The sequence below is a fragment of the Elephantulus edwardii genome, unplaced genomic scaffold (genome assembly GCF_000299155.1).
Source record: "Elephantulus edwardii isolate Elephantulus edwardi_28Jun2011 unplaced genomic scaffold, EleEdw1.0 scaffold00127, whole genome shotgun sequence".
Lineage (NCBI taxonomy): Eukaryota > Metazoa > Chordata > Mammalia > Macroscelidea > Macroscelididae > Elephantulus > Elephantulus edwardii.
Genome location: NW_006399877.1, coordinates 5474199 through 5484813, shown reverse-complemented (window position 1 = coordinate 5484813; position 10615 = coordinate 5474199). Strand labels below are relative to the sequence as shown.

Sequence of the window (10615 nt, the reverse complement as noted above, 5' to 3'; positions counted from 1 at the left end):
TGACATCAGGGTGGGGGTATGACAGAAAAAACTGGATAAATTATGTATATTGTATTTAAACAGATGAGGGAAAGAACAGATTAGAAGTGATATATGATTGAGTATTATGGTTAGCACAGGAATCCAGAATTAAGGTTGCATAGAGAAGTGTACTCAGGGTGGGGGGCGGGGGAAAGGGATGTGGGAATTGTATACTAATGAAGGAATTTTTTTTCTTTTTTTTTTTTTCCTCCAGAGCGGGAAGCGAGCTGGTGGGGAGGGGTGGGCAGGGAGAAAATTGCGGCAATGAATGAATGGAAATCCAAAACCTCTGTAAAAAAAAAAAAAATTAAATTTTCTCAATTCTCTTTTAATTCATCTTAAGTAATTGTTCATTCTGTTTATTTGCTGTTATTTTTCCTTCCGGTTTAACCTTGGCTTCTTCACTACAAGTTGTTCTCATGAGGGTATGATTTATCTCATATTATTTTGTTAATGTCTTCTAGCTCATTTTGAAAATGCTTATTACAGTTTTGGTCTGTTCATTTTTTATCATGACCTATATGGTGTAGAGGGGGACTTATTATGCTTCTTATTCTATTTTCATAGTAACTATATAGAACTTTCATACTTTCTGTGAGTTCAGTTTTCCTGACTTTTAGACAGAGTTCCGTGGGTGGGTTGGTTGGTTGTTTTCATAGTTTGTGTTGACGGTGGGGGTGTGACACTCTCAGCTCAGTGTGTTACATGTGGAGCTGCCAACCAAGTGGTCAGCAGCGTGAGTCCACCAGTCTTTCCTCAGAAGCATGATGGGTGGTTTCATCCCATAAAGACTGACAGCTTCAGAAACCCAGTAGATAGGCAACTTGAGTTGAAAACAATGTGATGTCAGGGGGAGCTTTTTACTACCTCCTCTCTGAATTTTTCTCTTTGTTTCCTTCTGCTATTTTTATCTAAACAGTACTTTTCCTTCATACCCTGGTCAATTTTTATTCTGCTCCAGCACAATCCTCAGTGTGGAGCCTCGCCTGAAAGGGAGCGCTGGCTGGTCACTAGGCTGCACCAACCCCTTCCAGAGCCAATGCATGTACCTCTGTTATGGCAAGAAAGGAATTACGTCTTACTCTACTGTTACACAGGATATGGCAAGGTTCAGATCTGTTGTTCACAGGGTCCCTATGAGTCATGGACGACTTGTCACCCCTTAACAACAACAACTACTATTATCAGGTGTGCCCACCACACTTTCCAGTGTGTATCTATGCGTTATTTTTGAGTTTTTCTACATTAAGGTTTTACTGGTGTGCTGGGTTCTTAATTTGTTTGTTGGTTTGTGGTTTTGTTCTGTTTTGTTTTTTGTTTGGTTTTGTTTTTAACTCTATCACCCCCACATGCACTGATATTGCCTAGGTCTGGTAGTTATTGCTAACATGCCTTATCAACTGAATTTTGAAATTTGTAGAAATCCTTTGTTATCCGTTCATTTTTATTTTCTTACTCTGTTGTGAAAGCTGGATTATGAATAAGAAAGGCTGAAAGGAATTGTTGTTGTTGTTGTTGTTGTTAGGTGCTGTTGAGTCGAGTACAACTATGAGTGGTCATATGAACAACAAATTTTAACTCTGTCCTAAGCTGGTTCCATTTTCATAATCTCAGATATACTTGAGCTCATTGTTGCTGTCATCATGTTACTCCATCTCGTTGAGGGTCTGCCTCTCTTTTGCTGACTCATCACCTTTCCAATCTTGATTGTCCTTTTCCAAGCAGTAGCCTCTCCTAGAAGCATGCCCAAAATATGTGACTCAAATTGCAACAACTTTCTCCGAAAAGTTCCCTCTGGTTGTACTTTTCCCAACACATATCTGTTTGTTCTTTTGGTGTCCCTGGGGCTCTTCTCCAACACCACAACTCAAAGACATCAATTCCTCTTCTGTCATCTTTATTCATTGTCCAAATCTCAGATGCACGTTGTTGCTGTTATGTGCCATCGAGTCACTTGCGACTCATAGCAACCCTGTGTACAAGAGACCTAAATGCCGTTCTATCCAGTGCCAGCCTCATCATCTCAAAAGCACTCATTCCCACCACTCCACTCCCAGAATCGATCCATCTCATCAAGGGTCTTCCTCTCCTGCACCACCCCTCCACTCTCCCAAACATGATATCCCTCTCCAAGGACTAGTCCTTCCTTGCAATATGCCCAAAGTATGTCAGATGAAACTTCAGAATCCTTGACTCCAAGGAGCATTCTGGTTTTACCCTCTCCGGGACAAACCTGTTTGTTCTCCTAGCAGTCCGTGGTATATTCGACACTCTTCTCCAGCACCACAGCTCAAAGGCATCAATTCTCTTTCTATCATCCCTATTCACTGTCCAACTCTCTGATGCATGTAATTTGTGAAGACTATAGCCCAGATCAGGCGCACTTTAGTCTCCAGCCTGACGTCGTCGTTGCTCTTCAGTACTCTTGAGAGGTCCCTCACAGCTGACTTTCCCAATGCAATTCATCTCCTGATTTCCTGGCTGCTATTACCAAGAGTGTTGACCGCGGAGCCAAGTAAACTAAAACTGTTAACTATCTCAATCTCTTCACCATCCATACTGATGCTGCCAACTGGCCCAGTGGTGAGAATCTTTGTTTTCTTGATGTTGAGCTCAGAGGCATAGCAAGTGATTAAAAAGAATTGATAAAGAATTGGTAAAGAATACTAGATATACAATGGACTTCCCAAAGAGCAAATTAATCTTGAGCAAAGTATATCTAGAATCCTCCTTAGGAGCAAGGCTGGTGAGCCTTCATCTCAAACACTTGGGGCCAGTTATCAGGAGATGTCAGTTCCTAGAGAAAGACATGCCTGTTAAAGCACATATTCTGTAAAAAGATAACCATAGGGTCACACGATGTGATGGGTGGAAGGTGGGGTGGGTAAGGGAAATGGAAAAGGTCCAGTGTGAAAACCAATGTACATAAACTTTTTAAGTAAACCAGTATAAAATAAAATTTTATTTAAAAAAAAAAAGAGCAGCCAGCCCCTGCAGAAGGATGTCATGTTTGTAAAGCAGAAGTTCAAACAAAACAGAGCAATCCCTGTAGTGAGAGGGTTGACACAGTGACTGCAGCAGTGGATTCAAACACAGCAGAGATTGTGAGCAAGGCACAGGACCAGGAAATGTTTCCTTCTGGGTTGGAACAAAGTCAACAGCTCCTAACAAGAATCAAATGCTCTAAACTATTTTTGGCCTAAAAGCAACCACTTATAAACATTAAAAAATGAATAAAGGGTTGTGTGTTTTTTTTTGAAGTTTGTATGTAGACATAGGAGTAAATTTTGATCCTGTAGAAATTTTCCACTCTTAATCATAGGGGTTGCTGGTGTAGGCTATAATAATGGTGGTTTTTTTTTCTTTAGAAAGACCTGTTAAGAAATTCTTTATATAGACACAAGGGTTGGTTTTGGTGTTTTTTGTTTTGTTTTGTTTTTTTTAAAAAAAGAACTTGGATTAGGAATTGTGCAAATTCCAATCTTTTATTTCCTGCTACATCTTTTAATAATAAGGCTTAAGACTTGTATATAAAATGGAGGAAGCACAGCCGACAGGAGACTGGGGGCAAGTCAGGGCAAACAAAAACGGTCTTCAGGACTAAAGTGGTCTAAAAATGTTTGAGTTTATTGAAATCCACCTTTAATGATTGTTTGCAAACTTTTAATGAGTTTTTAATTCACACACATAGACCTACCCTATAGAACAGAATAGAAATACCTTATGAGGTTTCTGAGGCCATAAATCTTTACAGGAGCAATCTTTCTCATCCTCCTCCACTGTAGCTGCTGCCGGTGGGTTCCAGCGCCTGACAAGTAAACAGACAAGTGCTTACCCACTGTGCCACCGGGTCTCTTTATTCAAGTCTATAAGTTATGAAAATTTAACTTTGAGTGTTGTTGTTATTGTTAGGTGCCTTCGGGTCAAGTATGACTCATAATGACCCTATGAACCACAGATCTGAACCCTGTCCTGTCCCGTGCCAACCTCACAATCTCTGACACACCTGAGCCCATTGTTGCAGTCACTGTGCCAGTCACTTGATTGAGGATCTTTCTCTCTTTTGCCTTTCCAAGCAAAATGTCCCTTTCCAATGAATAGCCTCTCTGAGCAACATGCCCAAAGTATAGGAAATGAAATTTTATCACCTTTTCCTCCAAGGAGCACTCTGGCTACACCTTTTCTAAGACGTATCTGTGCTTTTGCCAGTCCATGAGGTATTCTGCCCTCTTCTCCAACACCACAGTTTTGAGCCATCAATTCTTCTTCTCTTATCTTTACTCATTATCCAAGTCGTAGCAGTACAGCAAGGATTGGAAAGACCACAGCCTGAATCAGGCACACCTTAGTCCTCAAACTAACATCATTGCTCCTCAATATTTGGAGAAGTCTCTGACAGTAGACTTTCCCAGTGCAATACATCTCGTGGATATTTCTGTTCAATACACAAAATGGAAAGAACCCGCTAGAGAAGAACTGTGCTCTGCAGGGTTTTCAACAACCAGGAGATGATTTATAGATGTACATGACCAGGCCTTTCTTTAAAAGTACCGCTGGGTAGTCTTGAACCTTTAACCGTGCACTTAGCAGCCAAGAGTACTCACCTTTTGCAGCATCCGGGGATTCCTTTGGTCTCTAAAAGCAGGTTAATTTAAATCAATATTATACAAAAAGAACAAGAAAACGAACCAAATTCTTTTAATTTCTCCTGGGCTTCATAAAGTCTGTTCAGAAGTTTGGCTGTCTGTCTTCCTCTCTGAATGAACAGAGTTTTGGAACACTGATCTACCATGTTGAATCAAGTAGCGTGACAGAAGCTGTTACAAGGAGCTTCCCCAGCCTTTCCTACTGGCACTTTTCATCCTGTGACAGACTCGGCTGTCCTAGCTGCAGAGTGGGTGTGAGTCAGAAATCAGGATTCCAGGGCCAATACTGAGGGCTGACAAGAGTCAAGAAATCAAGTGACATATTGCATAGTGCAAATCTCCTGCAAAGGATTCCTTTAAAGTATCAAAAAACCAAAGATGTCACTTTGGGGAGTAAGGTGTGCCTGACCTATGTCGTGGTATCTTTAATCGCCTCGTGTGCATGTGAGAGCTGGACAAATCTAGGCTGTCTGTCTTTGCAGAAGCAGACTGCCTCATTTTTCTCCCATGGGGGAGTTTGTGTGTTTGAATCGCCAAACTTTGAGTTAGCACTCAAGCGCTTAACTACTGCACCACCAGGTCTGTTCTTTTTAATTGATTAGTTATAATTTTGCTTGCTTTTGGTGTGTGTCATCTGGTCAGTTAACAACCCACAATGATCCTTCAGGACACAGCTGAACTGGCCCAGAGGATTCCTCAATCCGCACAGCTTTAAGAACTAGATGGCTACGTCCATCTCCTGAGGACCTTAATAATTTTGCTACCACCAGAGTTATTTTCAGTGATTTTGCTTATTTTCTTAAACTGTATATAATTAATTTGCTTTTTAAAAACTTAACTCCAATGTTGTTGATACAATTCCGACACATCCGAACCTATAATATTTGTTGAAAGAAATTGTTGCATCTTTCCCCCGTGGAACAGATAGTGGATTTGAACCACTGACTCAGGTTAGTAGTAAATGCTTTGACCACAGCACCACTATGACCTTTTAAAGCCAGGAGCAGATCAAAGGTGACTCCCTCGCCATGTTCTACTCTGTGCCTGGACCTCAGGACCACTGATCACCCTGTGAGCAGGAGATGGCCTTCCCCCCCCCCCCCCCCCCCAGCTAAATCCCTTCACCAGGTGCAAGCTGAGGCCTCAGGAATTACTGAGGGGATAGCAAGCTGGGGGAGATGTTTCAGAAAAACCAGTTCCTTTTGTTATGGTTCAGTCTTCATGCTTCTACTCTCCTCACTAGCCTGCACCCCCACATCTACCAAGAAGAGTCTGAAAAGGAGAAAGGAGCTAACAGAGGTGGGGTGAGGAGGCAGGTACTGGCAGGGGTGGAGCAGTGCAGAGGGCCAAGTGAGGGGTCATCCTCCCAGCATCTGTCCCTCCCTCCTCTAGACCCACTAGCCAGGAGGAGGTCGACCAGATGCATCTACTTTGAGTGCAGTGTGGCTATGTAGGAGCCAGGAAATGAGCAAGTCTGAGGGTCCAGCATGGGGCGGGTGTGTTGCCTGGGCGTGCATATACAGCTGCCTCCACAGAGGACGGAACCTCCCAGCTCCACAGAACCCCCCTCACTGACCTCGAGTCCATTTGGACTCCTACTGACCATGTAGGATGGAGCAGAACTGCCCCAAAGGGCCCCAAGGCTGTGATCTTCACGGAAGCAGAAGGCCTCATCTTTCTACAGACCAGCTGGTGCATTTGAACAGCTGACCCTTCAGTTAGCAGTTGGATGCTTTTCCCCTGCACCATCTGAACCATTTCCAGTCCCAGAGAGGAACCGGTACCATGCCAACGGCACAGAATCGCTGCCAACGTGCAGCCTTGCTGTGGCATCTGTGTCAGGCCCATGTGTACCCCACCTGTCCTTCGTGTCCAAGCTCAGGAAGGACACTCACCTGGCTGTAAATCTAGGGAAAGACAAGGTTCAACAACTAAGCAGCCACGCAGTTCACCCAGCCAGTAGGCGAAGGCGCCGGGGAAGGCAGCCTGCGCACCAGCACGTCTTCTTTGAGATTTAACACTGACAAGACAAATCTCTGCTCCCCTGAAGCTGATTTATTAAAGGGGGTGGGAGAAAGATGAAAGTCAGTCTGTGGAGAACTGCAACAGGGCAAGGCAATAGGTGGGCTGAGACATCCGACTGTGATCTGGCGGTCAGAGTGGCCCTCTGCTGAGGTCTGGGGAAAGAAAAGAGGAGCCTGAGCCACCAGGAAGGTTTCTAGGCTGAGGGAAAAACTACTAAGACTTCAACCAGAAGGAGATCTGATGCATCTGAGGAACTCGTAAGAAGTCAATGGGTCTTTGGACAGCAGCAGGCAGGGCTTTCGAATGCAAGCTTCGTGCCAACGGGCTGCCTGGAGGACTTTCGATTGGAGAGTTGGAAAGGGGTCCTGGTTGTATCCCAAAGCCCTCACTGTTGGGGGAAAATGAGCCTCAGACGAACAGGAAGTGAGCAAGAATGACCAGTGAAAAGGCTCTATAGTGAGCAGGACTGGAGGACACGGAAGAGGAAGTAGTAAGAGCTGCAGGGATGTGTGACTGATCTGACCCACTAACTGATGGTAGCAGGACCCAGAACAGGCTCCCCTGCTCTGCTCCGAGATGGAAAAGGCTACCAGTCCAGAGGTTGTCAGTTCAAACCCTCCCAATATACTCCAGAAGATAGGTTCCAGAGATCAACTTCTTAAAGGTCACAGCCTTGAAAAGCCTCCAAAGCAGTTCCCCCTGCACAAGCGGGGCCACCGTGACTCAGAATGGATACAACCACAGCCAACAACATGAAGGGGAAAATGAATGCCTCGTTTCTTAAATAAGTTCTGGATTCTTTCCCCAGCCCTCCTTCCAGCAGCCTCCTGGCTTCCCTTCCCTCCCACTCAGCCCCAGCCGCGGTGTGCTCCTTACCCACATACAAAACACCGCCTCTGGCTCTGATATATACACTGTTGCCTATTAATAAATGTGCCTTTGGGGAGGATTAAATTATTACTCACAGCCCACAGAATGAAATAGACTTTCTGGACCTTTAGCAAATAGGATGGCAATTAAGATGTTAGGATGGCAAGATCAAACTTGGCATGCTATGACAATTAGTTGAGTGGACAGACTCTAAAAAATTCTTTCTGTAAGACCTCTGGTCAGCATCAAGACTGATAAAGAACATATTGAGAAGGGGGAGGAAAGAATAAGAAAAATGGAAAAAAAAGAAAAATTTCAAAAAAAAAAAAAAGAGTGTATTGCGTGCTACAATGAAAACACCCCTTAGGAATGAGCGTGGTAAGCCTTCATTCGGCACAGTTTGGACATGTGAGCAGGAAAGACCAGTCCCTGGAGAAGGACATGCTTAGTGAAGGATCAGGAAAATCCCCAAGGCAGGCCCTCATGAGATGGTTGGCTCATAGATGAGCAGTGGGCTCGGACTTAGAGACAATCACAAGGGCAGGGCAGCACAAGTAGGGTTTCAGAGCACTGCACCCGGGTCGTTAGGCATCAAAACTGACAGGCCAGTACTGCCCAGCAGTCATTCCTTTAGGGAAAAGCGAGTCTGTCAGAAAATTCTGATTTTTCATCTGGTGAGTAGATTTTATTGGAATAGAGGGGCGAGGGTCCTCTAAGTCCAGGGACAGTATCCTGGTCATCACCGCCCTTTCACGGCGCCCTCTCTCCCACCTGCGGGTCTCCTGCCAGTCATTCCTCCTTCACTTGATATTCTCAGCTCCTCCCTCTCTGTGCTTGGTTCTCACTGCTTGGCAAATAAATTTGCATTTTCTATTAAAAGCATCCACTTCCATAATAGCTTGCCTCTGGAAACCCTATGAACCTGGAGAGAGGATGAAAGACCCAAGCCTTGAGGACTCTCCTTCATAGGGTCACTATGAGTCGCCTGTGGCTCGACGGCACTTAACAACAACATTAAAAGCATGGAACCACCATTTGTTTTCTGGTGCCATTTATAACAACCCTAAATACAGTTTAGGACAGACTGAAACACTGGCCAGTCTCAAGTCACTGTCATAATTGTACTTGAGGCTGTCAGTGCAGCTACTGTACCAATCAATACATCACCGAAGAAACCCTGGGAGCACAGTGGGTGAACAACCCAAAAGGCTGGCCCCCTGAAGCTTAATCCTGAATACTCACTTAGATACTTTGACTCGTTCTTTTTTCTAAGATGAATGATACTATAGCCTGTTTTCATTATGATACTAATAACCCAGTGTGGCTCTTTCTTTCTTTTTTTAATTTCCTTCTCTTCTCTTCTCTTCTCTTCTCTTCTCTTCTCTTCTCTTCTCTTCTCTTCTCTTCTCTTCTCTTCTCTTCTCTTCCCTTCCCTTCCCTTCCTTTCTTTCTCTTTCTCCCTCCCTCCTTTCCTCCATCTCCATCTCTCCTTCTCCCTTTCCCTTACCCTCTCCCTCTCACTCCTCTCTCGGTTTGAATCAACTCATAGCTGACTCTTCATTGGGTTTCCAAGGCTGTGAATCACGGCTCGTGGATTCTAATCACCAGCCTTTAGGTTGTTTCCTCCCCACTACCCAAACGTCTCTGCTGGTGTAATGTGCCTTCGAGTTGGGACTGACCTTCCAGCAGGTTTTTAGAGGTTGTAAATCTCACAGGAAGAGATTATCCATCTTTCCCCCGCAGAGCATCCGGTGGCTTTGAACCATGTGCATTTGGGTTGAAAGTGCAGTGCCTCAACAACAGGGCACCAGAGCTCCCTCCTATGCTCATGTTGCTGTTGTTCTTGTTGTTGTGCACCTTCGATTTGGAACCAACTCAGCTGAACTTCCAGCACCTTTTCAGAGGCTGCGGGGGATTAATGCTATGGTGAGAAACAGGGTCCTAACAGGAAGACATTTCTTAAGAAGTTAGAAGGGTCCAATGGCTGAGTGGGGCGGGCTGCAAACAGGGCCCGGGAAGCCACATTGACTTGGACAAAGGTGGCACCAGACACAGGTGAACCGGCAGATTTAGTCTTGAGAAGGTGTCTCCTCCTCTGAGAAGAGCTAAGATCAAAACTCTCGAACACCTGCACGTCTACCAGACTCTCGTTGATTCTGTAAATCCCTACTGTCTTCTAAGAATAGTTCTTCAGTCAGTTTCATTTGCTTCTTGCCAAGAACCCTGACTGATGTGCAAGAAATGTCCTTGGCGGCAAGAGCTGGTCAATCCCACCCCTGCCCATCTTCTGATACGCAGCCGTACGTGCCCCGCTCTCTCCCTCATTAAACTAAGAAGCTCACTGCTGTCCGGTTGGGTCTTTCTGATAGCTAGCCCTCTTGTGGGTCTCTGAAGTGTGAACCATGACTGCCCATCTTTCCTGAGCTGCTTCCATAAACCTCGGCCAAATCATGGCTCAGTATTTTACTCCCAGGCACCTCTCCTGAGTGACTATGCTCTGAGGATAAACTTCAACATAATAAGCAATAAAGATAATCCCCAACTCTCTGCTCTGACCCCAGCTTCCTTCCCACGGCCTCTCTGGGTACCCAGACCCCACATGACACAGGACAGCCATCTGTTCACGTGGGCTCAACACTCTGGCAACAGAGCAGATCTACCTTCATGTATTGCCTCCCAGGCCCACATCTACTACCCTTTCTTTTTCAATGCTGTACGTGTCCTGTTCCCCAGACAGCCTCAGAACCACCAGCTGAAGTCAGACAAGGAGCCCCCACGCCCCCAGCTCTTGTCTTTGGAACTAACTTGATTTAGGCCGACAGCCTCTGTCACATTCTCTCCCGCTCACAAGCATTTTTGTCTAACTTAATTATGTCATTACATCAGTATTCTTTGGGCAAGTCAGCTTCCCGATTGATCCTGGTTGCTTATAAAGTGCTAAATTAGCTACAGCGCGGGTCAGCTGTCCAGTCGGCTGATGGCCGTGGACAGGAGCCATCCTCATGCGGGTGGCATGTCCTGGCAGGGGCTGGCTCTGACCTTGTCACCTTTGC

The 10615-nt window shown here is 45.1% G+C and overlaps 1 pseudogene; it reads left to right on the top strand.

The window, feature by feature from the left end:
* Positions 1-10615, top strand: part of LOC102871794 — a 158591-nt pseudogene that overhangs the window by 7335 nt on the left and 140641 nt on the right.